Source organism: Micromys minutus, assembly GCF_963924665.1.
Source record: "Micromys minutus genome assembly, chromosome: 15".
Taxonomy (NCBI): domain Eukaryota; kingdom Metazoa; phylum Chordata; class Mammalia; order Rodentia; family Muridae; genus Micromys; species Micromys minutus.
The window spans coordinates 9,784,823-9,799,828 of record NC_137984.1 but is presented as its reverse complement, the minus strand read 5'-3'; the positions used below and the strand labels follow the sequence as shown (position 1 = coordinate 9,799,828).

At 36.7% G+C, this 15,006-nt stretch overlaps 1 pseudogene across 1 annotated transcript in view; it reads left to right on the top strand.

Moving 5' to 3' along the window:
- Window positions 1-5,277: 5,277 nt before the first annotated feature.
- The window catches only part of LOC308430287 (oocyte-specific homeobox protein 6-like), a 43,797-nt pseudogene continuing 34,068 nt past the window's right edge, over window positions 5,278-15,006 (top strand). Inside the window, exon 1 of the transcript in view lies at window positions 5,278-5,337. The product of the transcript in view is annotated as an oocyte-specific homeobox protein 6-like (transcript). The remainder of the gene's footprint in view (window positions 5,338-15,006) is intronic.

Here is a 15,006-nt window from a genome sequence, read left to right as displayed (position 1 = left end):
ATATGCATCAGCAATCTGATTGTCTTTGTATAGAATTCTTAGACAATGTTGTCATGTTTTAAAAGAAAAGATAAGATTGCCTTATATAAGTTAATATATTTACTGTAAACATTCACATCAAGGTTTATATCAAAGTACATAAAGACAGGTCCACCTCAGTGACAATCAGCCCTACCTTAGATGGAAGACTACCTGGATTGGTGTTTTCTTTAGTTTTAATTGTTACTAGCAAGGAAGAGTAAAAGTATTATAATTTTTAAAATGTAAACCACTGATTAAGCAGTAACTACCACATTAGAAATATTGTGTGTGTGAGTGAGTGTGTGTGTGTGTGTGTGTGTGTGTGTGTGTGTGTGTGCTGGATAATAGTACTTAAGTGCAGGTGCAGAGTACAAAGGGGTGAGTTTTTCTTTTCTTTCCTTTTCTTTCTTTTCTTTTTTTTTTTTTTTTTTTCTGGAGCTAGTTACAAGTGATTTGAATGACTTGACAGGGATGCTGGAAACCAATTCAGGTCCAATGCACAAAGGTCATACTAGTTCTTAAACCACAGAAATGCCTCTCCAGCCCCATAAGTGACATTTTTGCTAATGTTATGTATCTACCCAACAAAGACCTTACTATAAAAAAAAAAAACTATAATGTGTTTTTTCAGTACAGAATCTCACTGCATAGTCCAGGCCTGATTTGTACTTAAAGTGATCCTCCTGCCTCAGACTCTGCAGTGCTGAAGTTACAGGTGAACATCACTATGTGGAGCCCAAAAATATAAACAACAAATGCCCACCAATAATTTTTCAACCCATTAAAGGACCATTTGTTCACTAGTAAATTGAATTGTTTTCTCTAACGTAAAATTATCTTGCTTATTTTTTTAAATCCAAACTAGAAAAACATGTCTTTTCTCCTAAACATTAAAATTACTCTCAAATAAATTGCATTCTTTGATTTTTTTTTTTCTCAGCATGCTTTAAGGATATCCACATGTAGATGCTGGCTTGAAGTTTGACTTCCATGAAATGGTTGTTTAACCCAAATATCTGATCAGCAATTCTTCTGGAGGAAGTATAGTTGAACCAACCAGTGTTCAGTCAGAGATGAGCACTTATCATGTGCACCAGAGTTTGACATGATGGGAGGACAGCTGATAACTAGATGTTCAGCATGACCGGCCATACCTCATGCTGGGCTCAATCCTATGCTCTGCCTGTGACCAATACAGTAGACATGTCATTTCCTTCATAGTCTGCTTTAATAGTCAAATTATTACTATGCAAAGTTCACACAGAACTTACCAAATCCCCAAAAGCTTTCTTAATCTATTTCACAGCGAGCACAACAATGTCAGAGGTTGACCCTGTCAGCACTATGACTCTGCACTGACGACCTGACTTTCAAAGCAACTTCAATTGTCTGGAACCCACTCAGAGCTCTTCCTTACCATCTGGACTCCTTTGAGAGTTGCTTTCTTATGGCCACTGTCTTTCTGATGGCTTTGATTTTTCTGAAGTACTGGGTCTCTAGAATCATCCTCAATGACATCAGCAAGAACAATCTCCTTGGTAGCTACATCAACACCAAATCCAGTCTTTATAGTAGCAAGTGCACGATTCAGGGGCAGCCCTGTGTCCCATGGCTCATGATGTCCACCTCAGTCTGGCCTCCAACAAGTTCAGCAGGGCAAGCTTTGCAGTTACAGGCTGCTTCTCAGACTACTGTGGATCATGATTGACATCATCCTTGAGGACATCACCCCTGAGAAGCTCTCCATCTTTGTTGGGGAAAACATATGACCCTCCATTACTCTAGGATCCCTTTTGAGAAAAAGATCCACTTGCATCCACATGTGCACACACACACACTTGAATTTGGAACCATTTCATTTGAGGGTGCATGGGAAGAGCCATCTCCTCATAGTTCTTGGTGAAAGCAGTTTTGATAACAGCTTTCTGTAAACCTGGAAACCACCGGGTGGTTATTTTATTGGAGTTTCTAACTTTGCCGTCCAGGAGGTAATTTCTAGCAGCTCTTCCTGGTGTAATCTGGTCCTTGGAATGAAGGAGGACCCTTTCCAGACCATCTAACAATTTATACACTTATTTTCTCTTACCCTTTTAGAGTTTTCTTTGTCTTTCCCATGGGCAGGCTCGAGGTGCAGACAGACCTCTCCGAAAAGAGCTGGGCTGCCTGCATTTGAATCTCATACCCCAGTCAGTAAGTTCATCGAAAAGAAACTTTGCTTGTCAGAAATTTGTTACTATTTCTTCCAACCGTAAATAAAAGCAATTGTTTGTGAAGTATAAAAGACTCTTTCTAAGACACTGACCACACACATGGTGTCTAAATTTAAGAGGATGCTACTCTCATCACCAGACTATCTCTTGAGATCTTGATAATGCTGTTCCTCTTCTTTAGAAAATATTATTTTTCAAACTGGCATATAAATTTGCCCATTTTTAGGTACAAATTGGCATTTGAATGTGTGTATATGCATGTGTGTATGTATGTATATATTACATGTATGTATACATGTATATATATATATATATGTGAACTCCATAGAAGCTGATCTCTATAAAGTAGAGAACAAACTGTAGTTAGTGTAGCTTGAGAAATTTGGAGAAGATTGAGGAGCTGTTATTCAAAGGACAAAAGTTTACCAGGTAGGTAGAAAGATTAAGTTAACTCTGTTTCAGAGTGTACTAACAGTAAGTAATGGCACATTTTGCATCCTTGAAAGGTATTGAGCATTGAATTTTGACCATGTTAATTTTCATTTTTATATTCTACTATATCTCTGTGCTATAAAAACTCCTGTTGAAGTGGTAACCAACAGAAATTTGTTTTTTGTACGCTGTGACACACATCAAGCTTGCATGAAATGAGCTCCACAGAATGGATATGTCCGTAAAGTATTTGGCACCAAAACCATCTTCAAAAGCACAATTTGGCAAGGTGAAATGGAAATCATGCCCAGAAATTGTATTTTGTTACTAAAGGCATATATAAATTGTATAATAAGAAACCATCTCAGAATTCCTCAGCCAGAAAACTGATACATGTCTTCTTCCATTTCTTTCTTAATTTAACAACTCATTACAAACTTCAGGAATAATAAAATATTTGGTGAAAGCTTGACAGTATGTACTGGATTTTGATAATTGTCTTACCACTAATCAGACATATTAGAAAACTGTTTCTTTAATAAACATCTTCAATCAATTAACCTGCATTATCTTATGTACTCTGTGTATTTAAACCACACAAAATGACAGACAAATATGAAGCCACATGATTTAGTTCAATGCAGTAGCATAACACAGTGAAAAGTAACCTTAAGGTTGGTTCTATACCAGAGAAATACTGAGGCCCAACAGCAGAAGCCTTTTCCCTGAGGGTTTTATAAGTCAGAAATATCCAGTGGGGTTGGGTGTCATGACTACTCATGTGCTCTCCTTCCATTGGAATATTTTGGGTTTCTAAGTCTCAATTTACTGCATTAATATTAAGTGCAGTGATTTTGTTAGCTTCAGACCACAAACAGGGGCCTATGTTGGTTTTAAGTAATTAATGGTGATTGTGGACAATCTTAGACAGAGCCAAATTTTCAAATCGTGCATCGGGCTCCAGGAAGAAGGGAGCTGAAGGGAGGATACGGTAGGTCATAATTCATAATTCAAATCTTTCTGTTTTTTTTACTCCTGAGGTATTTTTGTAAAAAAAATAAAATAAGTTACTTTGTAACTCTTTTTAAAGTTATAAACTGTATAATAGTGCTTTCAATGCATCTTCCAATGCAATGAAAAAAATACAATATGAGGTCATTTTTTAAATAACAGGATTTTTACACATAAGAACTCACAATTGCAGCAAATGCCTTGGTTATCATATAGTCAAGAAAAGATTTTTATTTTCAGTATGAAAATATGACTACTAACACCCTCCACCCCATAGAAAACAGTCAGCATGGGCTATTGATGGTCTGAGACTGCTGGTGACCTAGGACCCCCTGAAAAGCAGAGCCCAGATCTTAGTGAACCATGACTCTTTTCTTAGAGCCCGAAATAAGTGCAATGACAGGAACCAGTCCGATTGTTAAACAGCCCTTGGTTCATACAGCATACAATTTGAATATATTGCTATTTAAAATATTCATTTTATAGACATATATGTGTTGCCTGTGTGTGTGCACAATATGAGTACTTGGTGATCACAGAGACTAAGAGGTTCCCATCAGGTTCCTGGAACAGCTTGATCTTTATGAGTCATAATGTGGATACCGAGAATTGATTCATACTACTGGAAAAATAGCCAGTACTCCTTAAGTACTGAGTCATCTCTCCTACCCCTCAAATCTATCCTTATCAAGTACTGTTACCTACCAACACAGTCAGTTTGATCTGGTTGTCTTCAGTCATGTATCTGCCTTTTAACATTGTTTTTAAGGTGAACATTTTATTTAGGAAATTTGTTGATGTTGTGATTCTTGGGGTTTATGAATAGTGTGTGACTATTACATGGCCACCTGGCTTAGCCTTCAGTTTGCACCTATCCTGTTGTGGAGCACTGACTAGATCCTTTGAGAGCAGGCTTGGTGGTAGATAGACGTGTGAATGAAATTCAACGGAAGATATCCAGGGGACATCTCCAGACTAGCGAATTGAAAGAGAAATGCCTGGATTATCTCAACTGTGACAAGCATTGCTGCTCATCCATGTTTCAAGGCAGAAAATGAAACGCGTTGTCTCAGGCTGGGATCAAGTTTTCACTAGGTGTGGGTCTCTCCAGCAAAAGACTGTGACTTTGGGGCCTAAAGCATCCATTGAGCAGAAACCATTTCCGTAGGAGCCTGCTGGAAGCTGCTGTCAGTCTCACTCCGTGGCATTTACAGAAAGTCTGAAATAGGTTGGGATTATATACCCCAGTATTTACCATGTTGAATTAAGAGTCAAAACTGTTTAATAATTTAATGGCCTCTAACTGAATAGATAAAAGCTTAGAGGTTACTAACAAATCTGTAATGTCACCATTTTATTTTTACAGCTTTTCTACCAGAATGTTTGTGTGCAATAAAGCAAAACCATACAGAATACCGAACCATATATCCATGTACATTTTAGAAAATCCTAAGAAGAGTACCCCAGTCCTTACTCAGTCTTCACAGCAGAGAGAAACTGTGGATTATGTTGGTTCACACTGCTGCATGGCAGGGGGGCCGTAGAGACTGAAACTCATCCTCACTCAGCTTCGAAGTCCTGGTCCTACTAGCAAGAAACAGGAATGTATTTAAGGAGACCTGCCTCCCCGCTGCAGCAACAGCACTTTCTAGCCCGCACCAAGGTAGGTGTACTGTACCAAGTCCGTACTGCTCACTCTTATTCTCTTATCAGTGTAGTGAACACAGCCAATTTTTCTGTCTTTTAGAGCCTGCCCATGGCCAAGTTGGCAGTGTTCAAAGAAAGTCCATTCTGTTCCTTCAGTATAACATGTGCAGCAGTGTGAAGACTCTAAGTGTTTAGCAAGATCACATAAGGACTTCCTAATAGTCCCAACACACACACACACACACACACACACACACAAACATACATACAAACACACACACAAACACACACAAATGTACACACACAAACACACACACATACACACACAAAAATACACACACAAACACACACACAAACATGCACACACATACACAAACACACACAAGAAGATACACACATAAACCTACACACACAATCACGTACACAAACATACACACAGAAAAACACACATACACAAACATACACACACAAATACACACACAAACCCAAACACACACACACACTCACACACCCTCCATGAAAGATACAGAATTGAAAAAAATTCATCTTATTAATTCACCCATGTCCTGTTATTTGTTATTTGGTTTTTTATAACACCTTAAAATATCTAGTACAAGGTACCTGAGAATTCAAGATTTATAAAGTAAAATATTTAAAGTAAAAAATCAGGAAAAAAAAATCCAGTGATTACTGCTATTTGTACTAAAAAGGCAAAATGTTTATGAATTTCAATAAATGTGACCAACTGAATCATACTTATTGCCATACATTTTAATCTACAGTTTCACTATGTAAGACACTACTGGCTGTGTACATAAATGTGATACTGAGTCAATCAATGGCATTTTTCCTTTTCAACTATGTCCTCATTTGTTTACATGTATAGAATTACATGCAGAGACAGCACATCTCCAGATCTTCCATTTAGTGTGGAGTACTTAGGTAACAGTGCCACCTATTGCCGTGAAGCTAAAGTGCCCATATTTGTTATTTCCTTAGTATTTGATCCAATTCTTTTATTCTCCGCCTGCACTGGTTCTTCTAAGATTTTATGATGATCACTATGCAATTTTAGATCAAGAATTTTTAAATACATAGTAAAGGTTAAAATACATAACATTTTAAAAGGCACCATAAAAATAAAAGTAATTTAAGCTTACACATTAGTCTTTGCTTTTGCAAAACACATTATGGTATAGTATGAACTAAATTATAATTAAATTATGTTTTTGACATTATCTCACATTAATAAATACAGCTTAATTCCATCTTGACAAAATATTTAGAAGTCTATTTCTAAATTTAATTGGAATACATAAATCAAATCTTCCTTGCTGCAATAAAACACTAAATTTCTCTAAGAAACTGACCAGTCCATTAATTTGGATTTACACTAGAATATTTATATTGCAACAGGGTACATACTTCATATCCGTTTCTCTGTTGGTATAAGAATATAAAAAGAATGGTACACATGTGCTTATGTGAACTAATAGCACAAATGTTCATATATCAATATCAATGCCTCTTTTAAGCAAGATGTTATTTTGACTTTTCTACTGTAACCAAATATTATATATATATATATATATATATATATATATTCAATTAAAGCATATATCTGATTAACAAGATTCTAAAACCTCATGATGTATCTCCAACTTTTAAATTCATCATTTTATAAGGTGGTGTACTCTCATACTTTCACTAGACATTGTTAAAAGTTTTGTATGGTTTCATGTAATAGACTGCCACAAATCTGGAGAAAAGTTCTTGTCACTTCAAGTGGTGAAGTCTCCAACAACATCAGATAACAGAATTACCCCTAGCTTCCCAAACAATCATGAAATAACATGGCAATTGCAATTTTTAAAAAATACTGTAGATGAAAAAAAAAGTCTGATGTTTTAAAACACATGATATTCTTGGTGCAATCACTAGGGAGGGTAACATCATGTATTTATTAATCTTATATGGATTATATGATTTTTGAAATCTAAATTTCTATTCAGTTGTGTAGAATATTTGTAATTTAAATATAAAATTTATTTAAATCTCTCAATTACACTTTTCATGTTGCATTAAATCACAATGAACTGTCCATTGGTTTTACATTTATAGAAGATGTAATAATATCTTTAAATTGTCTCAAATATTGCATTTTAAACCCTAAGTATTAGAAAGGATTCATAATGCCTGAATATACTGAAGGGATGGATTTAAACTGGCTGAGTGACTGCTGTCTGGATAGCTGGTCATCTAAATGTATCAACATTTGTGAAGTATGGTCATTCATATTGTTAGAAGAATTTGGAATTAATCTTTTTCTGGATTGTCACATGCTTTATACTGGGAAGTAAGTTTGATAAAGTAATGTACAGATCCAGAATACACAGTACTTCCTATCATCTCTAGGATCATCCTTGGCTCACCATTCCCACTCAAAACCTATTTGCCAGGAGAATTCCAGAAAATAAGGTATTTCTGCTCATTTCTCTGAATATGATTGTGCTTACTGAAGACAATTCCATTCAAGTAGGATTCTTTTCATAAGTAGGCTAACTGAAATACACCGTATATATTTCAATGGAAAAGGAATAAAAATGTAAGAGGTCTAATAATCTGTCTCATGTGATACAAAAGGAGATATTTAAAATGTAGTCAATGAGAACCACTAACATTTAGCAATTCCTTATTTTTTGAACGATTTGTTACTATGTTTCACCAAAATGTGGGAATAAAGTTTAAAAGATTGGACAAGTGAAATTGGAGAGTTTTTTTTAAAAAATTACTTGATTTTGGATGTGTTAATGTAAATATATGCAGTATTAATAAAATACAGAAAAGATGCAATTACATAAGAAATTCATGCCTTACAGTCAGTACAAATAAACAATACAAGCCATATACACCGAGCATGCAAACTATGTTTTATGCTTAACATTATATGTTTACATATATGTATCTATTCTTTGCACTGAGTGTTTGAATTTAAAACAGCTCTTTTGTATATCAATCTCTGAGAAATTCATTTAAATTTTGAGGTCCCATTCCTGTTACATCGTCATTGAGGTATAACTTAATGTGAGATGAGTAAGGCTAGACAACTAGGTCAAATGTTTAGTTATTTCTTTCGCCTTCACACAGAATTCCCTGAGGATGCAGGCTGCATGTTAGATTGAGAGGACGGTACAGCTCCACCCCCATAGCTAATGCCACCTGTGTTTCAGTGTCTTGGTTGGACTTGATCATTGCTTTAAATGATCATCAAGAAATCACCAGAGCTTCAGGTCCCACATTTCCTTTCCCTCGTGATCATTTTCAATTTGTTTTTCTGAGCATGTCATCGTTTTAATGTAAACCTTTCTCTTTCTTTCTCAATGAAATGGAATGCATAATTCTCCATTTTGCGTGATGCAAGATGACAGATAAGCTCGGGGAGGTGGGTAGAAATCAAGGCTTCTATCAGAATCCACACATCTCACAAGTCAGAGCCCTTCCGGCTTGCTCACTGTAATGACAGGAAAAAATAGCACGTGTGCGGCTCGCCCAGAAAGAGTCAAAAGATAAGGACCCTATATTCTTCTTTAGCTCACATGTAAATTGCTTTCAATGTTTGCTATAATTAATAACTTAAGGTTTCGCAGTAAACTAGTTTTATTAGAAAATAAAGGTCAGCAAGCATTGTGTGTGTGTGTGTGTGTGTGTGTGTGTGTGTGTGTGTGTGTGTGTGTTTTATTTTAGTAAATAAGAACAATCAACCAGAGAGTAGAAAGGTAACCCTACGGCAAAGCAAGCTATAGACCACATGACTTCGATCACTGGCCTTGGCCATATAGGGCCAGTCATTTTCTCATTCTGATTAAAGGTAAAATCACATGGACAATTTTTCATTTAGAATTTCTTTTCATGACTCCTTTCCTTTGCGATTCTTCCGTCCATAGGTCACTCAGACCCGTATGTCACAAAGAATCAACAAGTACGTATGTCTAATGACTCCATTGCTTCCATAGATGGCATCTAAAGGATACTAAGAATCCCGACTTTGGCCTAGAACTCCCCAGCTTTCTTGACTGATTCAGATTATTTTCTTAAAACCAATGCTAAAAGCCATGATGATTGTAGCACTCACCCACAGCTGCCTCAGTCAGCTAATTTATCATAAAAAGCCATTCTCTGGTAACAAGAAAACACACCTGTCTTAGATAATTTTGCCAATCATGACCTCACATTTTCTGACCCAGGTTTTGTAGACATCTGTACCCTAGAAGCTTCGAATGCTTTTCTTTTCTGTCTTTCACTATTCCTTTCTACAGAAAAAAACGACTATTCTTTGATTTTTTTTTTCCTCACCAGAGTATGTTCTGGATGGCAAAATCTGGGCTACACAATGCTAATTTCTAACCTAACACCATGACAGCAATCACAGCCGTCACAGGGATGGAAGAAAGAGAGCAATCTAACATCCAGGGCTATGAGTTTCTCATCAGTGGCTGGCAGACTGCCGTGAAAGCTTACAGTAATCCCATTGGACAGCCCTGGTTGATGAAGCCTGGGACCGGGCTGCAGGATGTGGGGAGCTCACAATTGCAAGCATTTGTCCATAATTTAAAGCTATATGAGAAGCAGAGAGGATTCATCTGAACAACAGGCTGTAATTTTACCGGAGTAACATTTACACAGTTTTTAACCCATTAACGCCTCCTTTCTGCACACACGGTCACCCTGGTTCACAGAATATCTTTCTCACAAGCCACATGCAAACCCCTAGCCCAGGCTTATCTGTTAAGCTGTGAAAACCTTCCTGGAGAATAAAAGCTTTTTGTTTGGAAACAGCATCAGTGAGTGGCGTTTCTAAATCACAGACTTGGCAGTTTTCGATAGTTTCCTCAAACGCTGTGCTTTCATTACTTGGAATTCATTTTTAGCATATCACAAGCATATCTATGCTGGTATTTTACTTTTTTCTTTTTTTTTTTTTTTTCATTTTCATATGTGCTGAGTCGGACCGTCTATGGCTTCAGCCTGTGGTATTAGCAAAGTGTAATGACTGAGACCACCACAGGTCTCCAGCTCAGAGGAAACTGCTCCTGCCTGCCAGACTGTGGTACCTCAGAGCTGCACTCCTGGCTTCCTGCCTTAATAATATGCTACTCCCAGCGCTTCAGAAACTAAACATCATTTCAACAAAAGGAAACAAGATGTCCTGAGTACCAAAAATCAAAGTTATTGTTATTACCTGCATAAAGTGTATCTCCTATGTTGCGTGGGTAGGGTGGGGGTGGGGTTCAGTTTCTGAATGGAAAGATTTGCCTTCATCCCAAATTCAGATTTCGAAAGCTAGAGTCAATTTACAAAAATCCCGAGTTTCCTTCTTCCCTTCTTCATTCTATCTAAAACATGTTCTTTATTCAGTCAGCCCCAGCCACTTCTCCTAAGACTGTTCTTTAATCTCCATCTTAATCTTTCCATTTGCAACAAAATTATTTTTTAAAAAAGAGCCTAATGCTGACAGCTATTTTATCTTTCCCAGGGCTAACAATCTTAAAAGCTACACTGATCCTGCTGGCCTTCTAATCAAACTACTGTGAGGGCATTACGCCTCTCATTTCAAGTCAAGGGTATTAATTTGTGGGAGAAGCTATAAATGGAAAATCAACAAATGACTTACCACATTATACATGCTATATAATGATTGTTTCATAATAATTACCACATCCACAGTCTTTGGTGTTTATTTCAAGAGTTTCTAAATTAAAAATTCCCCGGAATCTTCAAAAGTATCCAAGTTCTGCTGCAGACGCCCAGTGAAGCTATTTGTACTTCCATGCAACTATTTTCAAATGACTCTTTGGGATTCTGGATTTGGCTTACATTTCCAAAACCTTATTATACCCAAGAAAATCAGTAGATAATTACACACTATCAAATTTGATTTATAATACTTCTTGCTCCCAACTATTGAAATCATCTAAAGAAAAAAAGCAAAATAAAACACAGTTCAGAAACCCAGCATATAAATCCTGCACAGCTTCCTAAAGGCAAATAGCCACAAAATCTATAATTTGGGTACCTGAGGCCTCTCACCTGTGCTCCAGATCAATGGAAGCCCATAGACTACGTGTCTGTGTATGGTTCTATTGCTCTAGTTTTCTTTAACCTCAATGTATGTTTCATTGTTTCATTTTTAATTTTATTGCATACCTTTATCATGCATAACACTGCATTACTTAAGGGTATTTCCTACACAAGTATAAGGTGTGTTGATCAATTTGCTTCTATCCCCACAATCTTTCTGTTTTCTTACCTCTGTGTCTTCCTGTTAGTAACTTTTGTGGTTTGTCTTTGTTTGATTTTTCTTTACTTCTGGAGATATCATTATGGAGTCCAGTTTGACCTGAGTTTACTATGTCATCTAATATCTAGTGTGCCTGCATCCAATAGAGGTCTGAGTGCATCGGGTGGGGATAATAACACATATTGTGATTGGTGCTCTGATCTAAGCTAGAGGCTGGAGGATAATCTTAGTTGGCTGCTTCTCTCTCTCTCCCTCTCTCCCTCTCTCCCCCTCACCCTCCCACCATCCCTCCCCACTCTTTCTTTCTCAGGTACAGGTTCTTTCATTCAATCTTGTCCTCATTCTCTCTACTAGAGTAGCAGTCTACTCGGACTCCAGGTTCCTCTTGCCTGGTCTTCTGAGCATGGGGCATCCAGACTCCAGGTAAGCACTGCTGAAGTCAAGGTCTTCCTTCTTCAGCCTCCCTGTTTAGGTTTTCAAGAAAAATCTGGAAACTTCTTGCTCTACCCTGTTTATTTCTACATTTTTTTTCAGGTAAAGATCCATAAGAAAGCTTCTGATGTGTGTCCTGATTCTGCCAGTCTGCATTTGCTGATGTCATAAAATGCTTTTAAAGCACTCCTTTCCATTTCACTATTTCTTCCAGACACTTGGGGCAGAGACCTAATCAATTTCAGGAGTAATTCCCTTGAGTCAGTGAGAAGCACTGGAATCTTCTTGTTACTGGTGTTGACTCTTGCCATAGAGAATGCCTAGATCCTCCATTTATAGAAGATTATTAAACAGCAGTAGTTTATATCTGTCATGCTGTTTCATTTAAACGGATGGATAATAAAGGGAGTTTTCTGTATGTGAATGCTTTCTCCTAAAATCTGCTCCGACTTTAACATTTTGAGGACTTGATTTTTGACTAAATATGTAGGTAGACAAAAATAAGTCTTTATTTAAAATACACATCTCTTCAAAACGCAAGTTGTTTTATGTTCTGTTGATTTTAACTGTCATGGTACCCAAGATATAACCAAGGACACATGGGACCTGGAGACTCCACAGGAAACCACCAGGCAATTATCCTCTTGAGCTCTCTTTAAGCTGAGACCCATCATGCAGGAAGACTTTGTTGATCCAGTCCATACACATATGTGGGAAAAAGATCAAAGAGTGTCTATACCATGGACCTCTTATCTTAGATGTATCACCATTTTAACCTCCAATAATGGCCTTACCTGAACATGCTCAATGGAATTTTACTTTTTCCCCAAGTACCTGAAGAAAAGAAACATTTCTAGAGGCATCCACTCACTATCATCTTGCAGTTTCTAATTCAAGCTTTATTTCAGATAAAAAGACAAGGTAAAGGATTGTTGATTTCCTATGATGATTCGATAAAATACTTTTTTTCCTTCAAAGTATACTTAATTACTTAACTAATATTGAGAGAGAGAGAGAGAGAGAGAGAGAGAGAGAGAGAGAGAGAGAGAGAGCCTTACAGAGGCTTTTTAAGGATATTGTTATGGACATTGAAGAGGTCATCTGTGTGCAAATGGAGCTCTTGGGCTAGTACTAATAACAGTAGACTTCAGATCAAGTCTAGAAGTCCCAGAAAAGCAGAAAAGCTGGGACTACAGCTCTTGTCCAGTGGGCTTTCAAGTGTGATACAAGTGTGAGATCTTGAGAGCAGAAAATACCAAATGTTATTTTATGTCTAAATCAGAGAGACAGCATCCTGGCTCTGGAACCAAGGTGAGAATTTCTCCTTTTCCATCTTTTTGTTCCATCAAGCAGAGTTGGATGACCACTACATTCCAAGGCATCTCAGTCAAACTAACATATAAATATTAAGAACTCATTATTCTTTAACCTTTCTAATTTTGAATTTAAGATCAGGGCAATAGGTTTTCTTTTTCAGATAGTATAATGCACTGCCAGAGGAAAGCAACTTTAAAGTGGAAAAGGTGTACTCTGATTCATATCGTGGAATTTTCCACTCAAAAACGTGCTGGTTCCAAGCCTTTCACCTCTGTGGAAGACAGCACATTATGGAAGAATCAATAGAGAGACCACTCATTTCATGAGTCAGGATAGAGAGCCCATAATAGAAAGAAAGTCAGAGAGTAAAAGAGAGGGAGAATGGAACAAGAGTTGTAATGTTCTCTAATGGTCTGCCGTCAGTGTCCTCAGGTGAAACTTCAGTGGCCATGGGTCCAGGATATGTTCCCACTCTATCACACGGCTACCACCCCTTTAACACATAGATCTTTAGTGGATATTCAGTATCCACACTATTGTCTTATCCTGCATTGTTTCCTCAATACTGAATGAACAATACATTATTCTGGTTGTGTGAAGACATTTCTATTAGAAGAGGAGAAGCCACAATCTATAATATAAACCAAATACAAAACCTAGTACAGTGATCTGATACCTGTCCCAGACGAATTGTTACCAATCATAACTACAAGTGAATAGAATGGGAACACGTCATTGGCACCTTGAAAGGAATAAAATGTGTACAAAATCAGTTTGAAAATAAGAGTGGTCTCAAAGATCCCAGAGAATCCAAAGATCTCTCACAGGGAAGACCCAGGAAACTAAGTGTTTTAACGGGAGCAGTTTCCATCCTTTATCCACCAGCAAGTCGAATGAAAGAAACTAGAAAGCAGTCAGAAAATTGAAGAGTAGATCTGGACAGATAAAGAAGGGTATTTCATTTACTCGTCCAACTGAAATTCTGTGTTTCTAAAACAAAGAGTACAAAATATACCATCAAATACTATCCAGTGTTGATATTTTACAGTTTGGTCCAATACCCTACATAGAATCTGTCCTATAGCCAATTCCCTCCACAAGGCAAGTTTGTCTCTAATACTGTCCGAGGTTGTGAGAAGCTATTGTCTCTGGTTTAGTAAATCCAAACTCTGTTAGTACAATTTCTGAATCATTTTTCTTTTATTTTTTTTATAATTCACCAAGTATATTAACTTTATTTTTATGTGTATAAGAAAGAATATAGTTAAATAACTAGAATTAATGAAATACATCAAAACTGAAATAGAGTTAAACCCAATGGATTAGTTAAAATATAGTCAGAAATATGCAAAGATTGGATAGGGACAAAAACATTTTCACTAGAGTTACTAATCAGAAGAACAAATACAACCTTGAGGTAAATGGAACATATAATCAAAATTTTAACGCTTAAATTTTTTTTCTTTGTAAACTTGGCTATTTTCTAATCATCATTTCAATTTTATGTTAAAATACGAAGGTCTATGTTTCACACTGATATTTTATGCATATATGTCATTGTATTTTTCTCTTATTTATTCTTTCATTTTTTCCACCTCTAGTCTCTCTTGCTATCCCCTTCTTCATCTAAGATAATTC